The sequence below is a fragment of the Halichoerus grypus genome, chromosome 5 (genome assembly GCF_964656455.1).
Source record: "Halichoerus grypus chromosome 5, mHalGry1.hap1.1, whole genome shotgun sequence".
NCBI lineage: Eukaryota > Metazoa > Chordata > Mammalia > Carnivora > Phocidae > Halichoerus > Halichoerus grypus.
The window spans coordinates 114,273,756-114,279,755 of NC_135716.1; positions in this window are offsets into that span (position 1 = coordinate 114,273,756).

The window sequence follows — 6,000 nt, forward strand, 5'->3', positions numbered from 1 at the left end:
AGAGAGAGAGCACAAGCAGGGGGAGGGGCAGAGGGAGAAGCAGGCTCCCTGCTGAGCAGGGAGCCCGATGCAGAACTTGATCACAGGACCCTGGGATCATGACCTGGGCTGAAGGCAGACGCTTAACCGACTGAGCCACCCAGGCGCCCCTCACAGCATGTCTTCTTTAGTGTTTGGCTTCTTTTGCTCAACATTGTATTCGTGGGAGTCATCTATATTGGGATAAGCTACAGTTCTTCCATTTTATTTATTTATTATTTATTTATTTTAAAAAAGATTTTATTTAATGGTCATAAAGAAAGAAAAGAGAGAGAATGAGTGAGTGAGAGAGAGAACACAAGCCAGGGAGAAGAGGCAGAGGGAGAGAGAGAAGCAGACTCCCTCCTGAGCAGGGAGCCAACTTGGGACTTGATCCCAGGACCCTGGGATCATGACCTGAGCCAAAGGCAGATGTTTAACCAACTGAGCCACCCAGGCCCCCCTAGTTCTTCTATTTTAATTTTATATAGTATCTCATTTTATGAGTATATATATATACTATACAATTATTCATTTCATGTTAGTAGACAATTGAATTATTTCCAGTTTAGGTTAGTAGAAACAAGGCTAATATGAATGTTCTTGAGCATGTCTTTCGGAGCACATATGCATGCATTTCCATTGGCTATAAATCTGGGGGCAGATCGCTGCACAGGGCTGGCTTCATGGGCATGCAACTTGTCCAGTCCCAGAGGGCCCCGTGCTCACAAGGACCCTGCACTTGGTATAAGGCTCTGCTGTTACTGTCCTGAAATTCTTAATCATTTGATCTTGAAACTTGGGTTTTGTAATTGAAGTCTGTTGAGATAACGAACATGTGCATAAGCAGAGGAGAAAGGCACGATATGCATGTTCCCAGTGGGTGGTGGCTCCATTTGCATGTGACCAAAATTCCACAAACCCAGAATTCTGGGGAGTGACTGTTCATGGGGTTCAACAAGACTCAAAACAAGTTTAAGGTAAGTCTGTTGCAGCTGCAGACTGAGTAAGCGGGGCACTGCCAGACTTGAGAGGCCGTGCTTTCTTTCAGTGAGAACTTGCATCAGATATAGCAAGGAGGCAGCTTCTTCTAAGAAACACACCTTCCACTTATTAGCCAACCCCTTCACTCTGAAAATGCAGACAGGGTGGGAAAAGGAAAGATGGGGCAAACTAGTTGCTTTTCCTGTTAGTCTTTCCTTAGTCGTCAGTAGGCCAAAGGTAGAGAATGAGCATATGGAGAAGTGAATAGAAACAGCAGTTAGTTTTGTGCAGTTTCCACTGTTTTGGCAGAATAAAATACGTGCGCTTCAACAGGCTGTAAAATACAAGTTGTGAAATTTTGGTGATTACACATACGAGTTAAATGCCCTTATATTTGTGCCTAAAACCGTCATTGCACAGGGGCACCTGGGTGACTGAGTTGGTGAAGCATCCGACTCTTTATTTCAGCTCAGGTCATGATCTCAGGGTCATGGATCAAGCCCAGCCTTGGGCTTCACACTGAGCATGGAACCTGCTTGGGATTCTCTCTCTCCCTCTCACCCTCCTCCCTCCATCTCTCTAATAAACAAAACAAAACAAATTGCCATTGCACAATATAGAGATCAATGATATCATTCATGCTAAATAATTTAAAATCTAATTTTTCTTCATTTAGAATGTCATTAAAGAGAGAATAAACAACATCATGACAAAGTTGCCAAAGAGAATGTGGAAGAAAGGAAACATTTTTATGTTTTATTAACTTTAACAGAACTTTTGTCCCTGCGACTTGAACAACTGCTTGTATTTTTGTTTTTCATCAGACCTACAAATTACGTAGCTGGCCCTGCTACATAGGGTCGTAGGGTATACGTGACTGTTTTAGTAAATGGTATTTCAAAAATGTTTGTACTAATTTACAGCACACTTGAAGGGGACAAAATTCCTGTTGTGTTAGCTTGTCCGTACTTGATATTATCAGTCTTTAATTTTAGATATTCTGATGGGTGTGTTGCATTTCCTAGATGATCAGTGAGATTGAGAACCTTTTCATATGTTCATTGGCCAAAGGATATTTCCGTTTGTGAAGAGTCTATTTAAGAGAACTGATTTGTCTTTTCTTTTCTTTTTTTTTTTAAGATTTTATTTATTTGACAGAGAGAGAGACAGCCAGGGAGGGAACACAAGCAGGGGGAGCGGGAGAGGGAGAAGCAGGCTTCCCGCGGAGCAGGGAGCCCGATGTGGGGCTCGATCCCAGGACCCTGGAATCATGACCTGAGCCGAAGGCAGACGCTTAAGGACTGAGCCACCCAGGCACCCCTGATATGTCTTTTCTTACCAGTTAGTAGGATTCCTCATATATTTTAGATGTGGATTCATATCTTCTGGGTTGAAAATATCTCCTCCCACTTTTTTATTACCTTAATAGAGTCTTTTTATGAACTTAAATTCATAATTTAAATCTAGTCCAATTCATAAATCTTTTCCTTTATGGTTTTTGCTTTTTGGGGCATCTTTAAGATATTTTTCCCTATCCCGAAATCCTGATATTCTCTCTTGATTTCTTTTTGTTTTTCCTTTCACATGCAAGTCTACAATCCACCTAGAATTGGTAGAGGTAATGTTTCATTTTTTTTCCCACATCACTATCTAATTAATCCTGCACCAGCTTTTCCCAGATACTATCTTTAAAATTTTTTTTTTCCTGAAGAATAATTGACATGTAATATTGTATTAGCTTCAGGTATACAACATAGTATATTGGTATTTATATACATTACAAAATGATGGCCACAAGAAGTATAGTTACCATTTGTCACCATACCAAGTTGTTACAATATTATTAACTATACTCCCTATGTTGTATATAGCATCCCCAAGTCTTAATTCATTTTGTAAGTGAAGGTTTGCCTTTTAATCCCCTTCACTTATTTTGTCCAAATGAGCAGTGCTACCTTTTTAACAAAACAAGGGTCCATGTATATGTGTCTGCTTTCTGTGCTCTCTGATTTGGTCCATTGGTCTATTTGTTTATTCTTGTTTCAATACCATCTTACTAAGATGTCTTAGTTACTCTAGCTTTATAATAATAAATCTTGATATCTGATAAAGCAGGTCCTCCTGGCTGTTCTTCCAAAGGGTCTTGGCTACTCTTGGCCCTTTGTATTCTTTTTCTTTTTTTAAATTAATTAATTAATTTATTTATTTATTATTTACTTATTTATAAATAAGTAAGTCTATTTTTTATTTATTTATTTGACCGAGAGAGAGAGAGAGACAGCGAGCACAGGCAGAGGGAGAAGTAGGCTCCCCGCTGAGCAGGGAGCCCGATGCGGGGCTTGACTTCAGGACCCTGGGTTCATGACCTGAGCCAAAGGCAGACGCTTAACTGATTGAGCCACCCAGATGCCCCTATTTATTTATTTTTAGTAATCTCTACATCCAACGTGAGACTCAAACTCATGATCCTGAGATCAAGAGTTGCATGCTCATCTGAGTGAACCAGCCAGGCACCCTGGCCCTTTGTGTTCTGATGTAAATCTTTGAATCTGTTTGAAAATTAACATACATATACAGATCTGCTGTGATTTTTATTGAGATTGCAATTATTTCATAGATCACTTTGAGACTTTGATCTTTACAATTTTGAGGCTTTCTATTCCTGATATAGTATATATGATTTTCTTTGGCTTCTGTTTTATGATTTTCCATGTAGATATCTTGAACATCAAAACAAATTAAATTTATTCCTAGATATTTGATGTTTATTTACGTCAATATAAGTAACGTCTTTTTAAATTTTAGTTTTCACAGACATATATACCTATGATATATTATAAGTAGAAATATAATTGAGCTTTGTAATACTGACTTGGTATATGTGATTTATAATTTTTTATTTTATGTATATTTTATGCCATTTGCAAATAATGATAGATTTCTAATTATTTTGTTTCTTTTTCTTAATTTATTTTACTGGCTAGAATCTCCAAGTGTGTGGAATAGAAATGGTTATATTGGAGGATCCCCTATTGGCACTGTATTATTTGTATTCTTACAAGATCCACTAATGGCATTGAATCATTAGGTATGGTGTTTTCTAAAGTTGTTTTATATGTACTTTTTGGAAAATAAGAAGATCCTCTTCTTACAGTTTGCTATATTAATTATGAATGAGTATTGAAATTTCTGCATTTTTGAGATAATCATATGGCTTTTTTATTTTGTTAATGTGAGGATTATATCAATTGATTTAAAAATACTAACCAATTTTTCATTCTTTGAATAATCTCAAATTAGTTGTGAATCATTATTCCTTTTATATGTTGCTGTATTCATTTTGCTCTTATTTTGTTTGGGATATTTGCATCAATGATCATCAATAAGAAAGACTTACACTTTTATTTTCCTATAGTGTATTTGGTAGAATTTTTTTTGCAATCCTTTAGGCCTGGAGATTTTTTTGTGGTAAGAATTTTAATTATTCAATTCCTTTAATTGTTACGGAACCATTTAGATTTTCTATTTTTTGTAAGTTCTAGAAAGTTATGGTTTTCTGAAGAAATGAAGTGATTTACATCTAAATTTTCAAATTTATTTGAATACTATTTTTCATAATATTCTCTTCTGATATTTCTTTTTTTTTTTTTTTTTTTTAAAGATTTTATTTATTTATTTGACAGAGACAGACACAGTGAGAGAGGGAACACAAGCAGTGGGAGTGAGAGAGGGAGAAGCAGGCTTCCTGCTGAGCATGGAGCCCGATGTGGGGCTCGATCCCAGGACCCTGGGATCATGACCTGAGCCGAAGGCAGACGCTTAACGACTGAGCCACCCAGGCGCCCCTCTCTTCTGATATTTCTAATGTCTTTCTGAGCCATACTGATTTTACCTTGTAAATGACCAATATTATTTATTTTATACTTTCTCTCTTTTTCTTAATCAGGTTTGCCAGGGATTAATCAGTACTTTTATACATTTTAAATAACAAGTTTTAGGCATTATCTTCTTTGCTACTTGTTTATTTTTCTGTTTTCTTAGCTGCTCTTATATTTATTTCCCCTGTAATTTCTTTGGATTTAATTTGCTATTCTCTTTCTAAGTTTTGTAATTGAGCTTAACTCACTGATTTTTTTTACCTTTTTCTCCTTCTAACATACACATTTTAAGGCCAAAAATGTTTGGCTTTAGTTATATCCTAAAAGTTCTGGTGTTGACTGTTTTCATTATTATTCTGTTCAAAATATTTTGTAATTTTCATTTCAGTTTCCTTATTGGCTTACAGGTTATTTATAAGGTATATTTTTAAATTTCCAAATTTTCACTTTATCTTTGCACTATTGATTTCTAGCTTAATTCCACTGTGGTGAGATAATATGCTCTGTGTTTTATGGCCCAGCAAGTGTTCAAAAAAAAGAATAACTATAGTTATTTGGTGCAGGGTTTCATATATCAATTAAGTCATTATTATTGTGTTGTTCAAAACTTCTCTAGACTTACTAATATTTTTCTCTGATTGTTCTAGTAATGAGAGAGGCAAGCTAAAATTTCCCACTTTATGTATTTCTCTTTGAAGTTTGATTTGTTTTTGTTTTATATTGTTTGAAGCTGTGTTATTAGATGCGTACAGATTTAGAATTATTATAATTTCTCTACCATTAAATGGTTCTCTATCTATAGAAATATTTTTTACTCTTAAAGCCTAATTTCTGATATTAATATAGCTATACTAGCTTTATTTTGGTTAGAGTTTCTATGGTATATCATTTTTCCATCATTTTAATTTCAACTCTTTATTCTTATATTTTTGAATGTATCAGAAGAACAGAACATTTGAACTCCATTTATATTCTCTCCCTATTTAAATGTTATTTTGTAGTGATTTTAATTTTTTATATAATTTAAACTCAGAGATACTATTTCAAATTTTTACATTTTTAATTGCAGTAAAATATACATAACATAAAATTTACCATCTCACTTTTTAAAAGATTTTTT